This window comes from Fistularia commersonii, chromosome 3, assembly GCF_037954325.1.
Source record: "Fistularia commersonii isolate RoL2024-O1a breed Wild chromosome 3, RoL_Fcom_v1.0, whole genome shotgun sequence".
Lineage (NCBI taxonomy): Eukaryota > Metazoa > Chordata > Actinopteri > Syngnathiformes > Fistulariidae > Fistularia > Fistularia commersonii.
The window spans coordinates 9111781-9119813 of NC_141286.1; positions in this window are offsets into that span (position 1 = coordinate 9111781).

Here is an 8033-nt window from a genome sequence, read left to right on the forward strand (position 1 = left end):
ACACACATTTACATGACAGTGTTTATCCTCAGTCGCCAGCAATGCCAGCAATGCTGCAGTACACATACCTGCCCAGTAGTTGCTGCTGTGGTGAATAGGTAAGTAGTGTCAACTTATATCGTACTTTCACACCTACCATGACCAGATACCACACACACACCCACACACAAACGATGGCAGGGCTACTATGCAAGGTGCTAAAGGCTAAACCATCGGTAGCAAACGGCGCGCTCAGTGTTGCGCCCAGAGACGCTTCGGCATGTGCCCAGAAAGTCTCGGATATTGAACCAACAAAATTTTAATCGACCACAAACGCACCGGGGTTGGCTGAGGACTGAGCTGAAACGGCCACTTCCTGTGTCGGCGCAATGACTAACGTTGGCATTTCTGTTGGAATGTAGATCCAGCATTTGTTCTCCCCCTTTGTGCCCCATGGATGCTAAGCTACATTTTCATGCTAAATTGATGAGGAAGCGGAGAGGGAAACAGGAGGACTCAGAAACAAAACAATATTCAGTTTCACCCTCAAGTAGTCCCACAAGCAGACAGAAAGGTTTTGAAAATAATCTCAGTGCACTCCAGACGTTTGGACGCACCAGAAGCTGTAGTTCACCTGCAGGGCCAGAAGTTGGCAGTATGACTTTGTGATGAACGAATTCAGGTGTATGTCTTGAGACACTTCCTGTCTCAGCGCAACAACAATACAGTATGTGCACGGACTGACGATGAGGTGGAGTTACTGTTGGAGTGACCCTGGATTACAAGGAGGGTAAATGCAAGTCAATATATTCTGGAATACTCTGGAGTCCATTGCTGTGGTCTCCCCACCTGTGCATAGCAGCTTACTGCAATCTTGGTTCCTGTTTTGAAAGTGTTGGGTTTCAAACCTTTCCACTGTTGGAGCCCGTTTCTGCCTAAAAACGTTTGCATTCCACTTGACCAACGCAGCCAATCACGTCCGGATCGCTACGTCGCAACTACAAGCAATGCAGAAGTCAGAAAAGACCAAAATAGCGCTTTGGTTGATCCCTCCAATCAGAAGGTTGATGGTTGAATCCCCAGCTCCTCTAAGTGACCTTGGGGACGATACTGAACCCCAAGTTTGTTGGCACCTTGCATGGCAAGTGATCCGATGTGAGGTGGTTGAAAAGCGTTTGTAAGATAAACAGATGTCAGTGGGATATTTGGAAAAAAATAAACAAAGCCCAGTGTGTTGGCGCTGTGTCTCCACGGCAGCAAATGTTCAGCAGTCATTACCGCGGACTGGAAGGCTTGGCCCAAAACTGCTCTCAGGCCCGGAGGCATCGGCCACAGCGGCATGTGTGTGTGTGTGTAATCAGAATAACATCTGCTTCCTGCACTCATTTCCAGCAGCGATAAACCGCTGATTGTGTGGAGTCTTTTGATAAGGATGCCTGAAACTAGGGGAAGGTGGGGGAAGGGGAGGAGGTGGCGGCGGTTTTAGAAGCGGAGCTGGAGCGGGGGCAGGGTGATTTCCTGAGAAATCACCAGCGCAAGACGGGCAGGCATTCAAGCTCTGAAGTTCGCGGCGGGAAATGTTTATCGGCCTCGGAGGGAAAAGCGCGTGCCCCCTTCAAAGATGGCGGCCGAGCTCCGAGGGGAGGACGGGGGCCAGAGAGCACAGCGGTGGAATTTGATCAACTCCGGCTTCTTTCTGACCACATCTTCACCCGGCCTTTATCTTTTACAGCAATGGACAGTTTCGGAGATTGAAAGAGGTCACACACACACACACACACACCCTCACACGTATATGCAAAAGGTATTGCTTACACCCCCATGATAGTTGACTGGCAGGCATGAATGTGCAAAGGGAGATACATGTAGTCACAAACAAAATAATTTGAGTGAACTGAGGGGGGATGTCCATTTCTACGCAGGTAACATTCAACACTCCTCTTTCATCTGGATAGGAACGATATCGCCGGAGTTGGGATTATATCTTTGGGATTGGATTACATCAATGGGACCGGGATGCTATCGATGGGATTGGGACTAAGATCACGTTCATGTATCCATACAATTTCATGTGATCCGGCCTCGAGTTATTGATGACAGTGGAACCGGGGAGATGTGGAAGAGATTAGGATTACAGGAGTGTCTCAGAAAATTTGAATATCGTGATAAAGTTCTTTATCTTCTGTTCTGCAATTACAAAAAAAAAAAAATGTCATACATTCTGGATTCATTACAAACTAACTGAAATATTGCAAGCCTTTTATTATTTTGATATTGCTGATTATGGCTTACATCTTAAGAAAACTCAAAAATCCTGCCTCAAAATATTAGAATATCATGAAAAAGTAATTTTTGTTTTTTTAATTGGATTACAGAAGATAAAGAACTTTATCACAATATTCAAATTTTCTGAAACCGTCCAGTAGAATGAGAGGGTGAGTGGTTGTATTTCAAAATATTATGTATGAGTGAGTGTATTATTGTTGCTATGTGTGGTGTCGCATAAACCGATTGGATTGGGATGCTATCAATGAGATTTGGATCATTTTGATGTCACCATGCAGTTTTATGCGATTCCCCCTTGAGTTACTGATGATACCAATGGAGTAAATATAAATGGAATCGGCGTGATATTGATAGGCGTGCACTGATGGGATCGGGATTAAATAAATGGGATTTGTTTGATAACAATGGGATCAGGATTATGTTGTTTTATACGATCCACCTTGGCGTTACAACTGAAGAAAATACAGAAAATGGTATTTCATGTACTTTGGTATGTAGTACTTCTTCATTCAGTACTGTCCTTGTCTTAAAAAAAACATGTCAGGTAATTTTAATCATGAAAGTACCCTGTTTGAATGTGTCCGTATTAGGATGTAAAGTTAGCTAATCCTGCAGGTTAAGCTGACAGGACTATGAATGTAATAAATACCCAGAGAGAGAGCAAGCATACAGGACACACCTGACTTCTCCCCAGTGGACCGAATATGTCTGACATGAACGTCTCAGACGGGGTGGAGGGCGCTTCGTGTAATCTCATTTGTGCGTTGCAACCTGAGCGTTGACATCGGAATTAGCGGAAAGGCAATGTCAGGCGTCTGGAGGCAAAGTCGTATTTCGCGGCAGAACTATTGCACCTCCACGATAATCTCCCGGCAACACCATTAGCGACGTGCTAATAGTGTAGCCGCCAGATGTCAAGGTTGATTTGGGTGAATTGTCATTGATGTTACATTTGTTTGCTTGTTTTCGATCCACGGTCAGTTTTAAGACCCTTTTCGCTAAGTGAAAGACCACTTCAGCGCGCATGCCCACACACACATACACACACACTCACACACACGCGAAACATCTCAATACTTTTGCCTTCGGGTCTAATTAGGGAAGCCATTGGCTGAAGTACCAGCCCCTTAAAACGGCTAAAACGCAGCGGCTCTAAATCACCACTGGAGCCCTTTTCATTGGGCCACTTAGCTTCATAATTCAATTTCCTGATTCGAAAGCTAAAATCCCCCCCGGCCCCTCCTTCAGGCTAATCGACAATGGGGCGCGACACTCACCGCCGTCATCGGGATTATTCTCCCCTTTTGTGTTGTCATCTCCAAGAGTGTCCACGCCTTATTATTAATCCATAATCCCAAGCGCTAATCCCCCTGGCCGCCTCAACAAACACAGAGTGGAGAGGCTCTCCAGGTGATTGGTTTTGGCGTTCCTGTTTCTGCGAGGCCAGGGCGCCGCATCTGACGGGGGGGAAAACAAAGATAAGATCAGGGAAGGAAAACACGATGAGCTGAAAACATCAGGGGAGGAAGAGCAAAGCAGCGCAAAGGCTCTGAAGGGGTTTGAGCGAATCGATTGAGATGCTGCTGGCGTCTGGCCCACGAGGCACTACGTCTGAGGACTTTTTCTTATTTCTTGATGTGCAAAACATCAGGAGGAGGTGCTGGCGAAGGGGCTAATGCGCAACTCGGGGCTAACGCGGAAGCTGTTACGGGGCGTCCAATGTAAGCGCTCACCTGCCGAGGGGCAACCGTTCTTGCAGCGCGGAAGGCTGGTTTTTCCATTTTCTCCTTTGACTGACGGGCGACGGCACCGCCGTCCTGCAGTCGAAAGCATTAACAGTAACCGGGAGCAGCTCTGAGAACGCGGTTAATGGCCGAAATGTACTTGACAGACACATGCAGTGGAAATAAAAGAGGGTTGAGGGGGGTTCTGCTTTCTTACTGTATAAAAGTCATATAAAAATCCATGTCTGGAAACATGTGATCTGCGTGGGGAGCTCGCTGCTGCAGAACCTGGAGGGATGAGAAACTGACGTAGGAGGAGATCTGGGATCTGTTTATGAACTCTGCGCTCAGCACCTCATAAAACGTGTCTGTCTGCAGATGTTTCACGGCCCTCGGCGTCCGTCCGAGGGGTTTCTGAGGCAAAGCCGACCCCGGCGCCGACGAGGATCCCGGCTGTGAAAACCAAATCCGATGTTTGTCGGGCGGGAGGTTGAGGCGGGGGGGGGGGGGGGCGCACATCTCGGAGCCGCACGCAAGGCAAACACAACCCCCCACCTGCTCCGTGTGGGAAAAGCAGCCTCGTCCAGAAGCACGGCCACTGGTGATTGGCGTTCTGCGAGGCTTTATCAGCCCCGCCGGACTAATCTCACCTCCGGGCCAAAGGGTGCCGGCGGGTGGCCCCTTCCCCGAAATGAAGGCGAGGCGAGGTCGCCTACTTGACCGCTCAATTGCTCTTTATCCAGGCCCCCCCCCCCCCCACGACCACCACGGCTGGTCCCACCTGATAGGCCGACCTCTGACCTGGCTGCGCAAACACACACACATATAGTCAAATACGCGAGCAAACACGTTAATCTCAAGCGCAAACTGCTTTCTCCGGCCCTTCGAGTGCCTTTTTCTCAGACTCCTCATTGCAGGAAAGATTAAGCAGACGGTGGTTCATAATGTACCCCCCCGCCCCCCCACCCTCCACCGCCTCAGGGAGCTGCAGGCCGTCGGCCGCTAGCCGATCAATCGCAGTGAGAGCACTGTCTTAAATCTACGGGTACCAGAGATGGACGGATGGCAGTGGTTGCATCAAAAGACACCATGGAGAGGGGAGGATGACTGGAAAAAGAAAAACACAAGAAGAAGAAGAAGAAGAAGAAATGTCGGCGCCTGATCTAATTTTTAACCCAATAATAGAAAAGTTGAAGGGCAAAACGAGCTAGCATAGTGAAAGCGAATCAAAGATGCAACATTGCGATCGAATGAACGTCATTTGTTGTTTTGAGAAAAAAGGGGGTGGAGCTTGAGCCAAATGCTGCCGCTGCCACCGGGGGTATTTTCTCCCCTCGTCGCAGCACTCTCCTTTCGGACCGACGACAGCTATAAGATCCCTATCGCTGCTGGAGTACGGGGCCGCAGCACATGCAAGCTATCATGCATACCACACACACACACACACATGGTTGAAAACCCGTGCACGTACCTCCTAATCCCCCCACCCCACCCTCGCATATTAGAAAGGGGAATTAAAATACCGCCCGTGCCAGGGGATTGTGCCGCGGCAGTTTGAGATAACATCGTGATTGTGGAAACACAAAACCGACACTTGGACTGGATATGTGCGATGTGACGATGGGAGATAATCCGCCCTCGCCGTCCCTTTTCAGAAACGTCCTGCCAATTGTGTTCGTCCATCCCGTCGAGGAAAACGCAACGTGGATGAAATGGCAAACGGCTTCTTGGGAAAAGACGCGGTATTTGCGGTTACCTTGCAGTCCCTTTGGTCCTACAAGTCTTCGGGTTGCTCCCGGGGGGGGTCTAAAGTGAAAATGAGATAAAATAAGAAACTGAATGTAATTGCATTTTTTATAAGATAAAACAAAAACAACCAAGTGCTTCTGCTTGTTTTCCCTTCCGACTGACTCCAGGGTGTCCAGGGTGTATCCTGCCTCTCGCCCGATGACAGCCGGGATTGGCTCCCGTGACCCTGGGTGTAGGATAAGTGGCAGACGATGGATGGAAAAATAAATCTGTGAGGTTTATTCTAATTTATGTCTAGTAGAATTTTAGAAAAAATATTTTTCTAAGACTATAAAAACATTTCTAATCTCTGTGACATCTACCATGTGCTGTCCCCCTGATGGACGTATTCTTGAGCCTCTCATCCTCCTCACTCCCAAAGAGGAACCTCAACATCTGCCTCCTGTCTTCTCCTCTAAACCAGACAACATCTCTGGTCTCACCTCCATCTTCGACACCTTTCCCTTCACCCCGTTGCTTTGGACTGTTGACCTTCTGCACGTCTCCACTCCCCGTAGCCTCACCGCTCCACTTGGGCCCCTCTCATCCACACATGTATTCCGTCTCGCTGCGGCGAATCTTCATCCCTCTGTTGAAGGATCACTAATAAAGATAATATTCATTTCCCACCGTGTCACATCAATCTTCCGACAGCGGAGCCTCTTCTTCGTATCACATTCCAGGATTCATTCGTGTTTTCGAATCAAGGTTGTAACCGTAGACACGCGGTTCCTGTCGGCCCTCTGTAATACACGGCTTTGGGTTCGAAGCGAGACGAGAAGTAAAACAGATATTAAATCAGGCGGCCCCGTCTTTACGGTTGGGTGTTCGACTTCTCCGGTCTGCTGGACTCCATGCGAAGGCAGCATTAGCCGGCCCATTAGCCGCTCCACCGCCTAATCGCCGCAGCTGGACTCGGCAGCGCAAAGCCTGTTCACCTTTTCTTTTTCCCCTTTCCAAGCTGCAAGAACAAGTCTGACCCTGTCTGAGGATTGAAGCAGAAAACACGTCGGTGACGTCGTGCGCAGCGTCATCTGCATGTTTGATAACCCATAACAACAGTGAACATGAGCTTTAACTCGGCCTGCGACTGGTGATTCTTCGCGCAAGGAATAAACTATCCATCAGGCACCGACACCATGCGGAGGGATATGATCGGATGTCAGAAGAGGGAGGCGGTGCGGCGGGAGGGTGGCCATTTTTCAGAGGAACAACAAAGCTCAGCGTGTGGCCGTTAGACGTCTGAAAGGAAGCTCGCAGTATAGAAGTGCAACAAGAAAAGCTGGTTCGCGCCGTCGTATCAATACGCCGCCTCCTTCTAGCCCCATTCCTCCCTATTTAAGATGCACTCCTGCGTTCGGACCCCGCACCCCCTCCGGCTCCTACTCCCCTTCAGAATGAGCGATCGCGGGGCTCCTAACCAGCGCGCGACCCCGCCGACTGAGCCGCCCCGCGCCGGCCCGATGATTCATGCTAGCCAGCGCTAACTAGGCTCCAGAGTCCAAGAGCGGCCTGGCGCTAACTGTCCAGTCAGCTACGCCTTGTTTTCACGGTACGCCTGCATACCAAATCAGCCCAGGAGACCCAGAGGAAATGTGCGCGCCGGCAGCGAGACGGGGGATCGTGAAAGTGAGCGAGGAAACGCGCCGGCGGGTATGAAAGTTTAAAATAGCATGTCTTCTGAGCACTCGAGGTGCGCGGTGTATTTTTTGAGGGTGAGCGAGTGCAGGAGTATATTTTCACGGCCTGCAGGAGAGACTCGCTTGCAATTCCAGACTGCGTTTTGAGTGGTGGAACTGCGGCGTGGTCACACAAGGGTTAAAGCTAAGCTAAATGAATTAAGAAGAGTGCGCTCCAGTTGGCTAGTTAGCCGGACGGTGCTTTCTGAACCCATGACACCGGTCGTAAAGTCCATTAAGGAGCTACAAAGAGGGCGGTGGCTAACCGGCCACAAGCTCCACAATGAGGGGAAAAAAGAAAAATCATTCCTCACTTTTTTTTTTTTATTACCCAAAGCACGTTTGTCGGGAGCAGAACATGCAGAGAAATACGACTAAATTGTCCGATCTTTCCTTTTCTTCAGCATTAGAGGGCGGCTTTTATGTGCGACCTCGGCTGGGCGTCTCAGACAGTCTGACCCGATGTATATATAACTTTTATGGCCGCGTATTCGCCAACATTAGCGCAGCCGGTGGACCTTTAGAGCTAACAGTCGCCATGGATACCAGCAAAAAAAAAATCGTCTCATTCATCGGC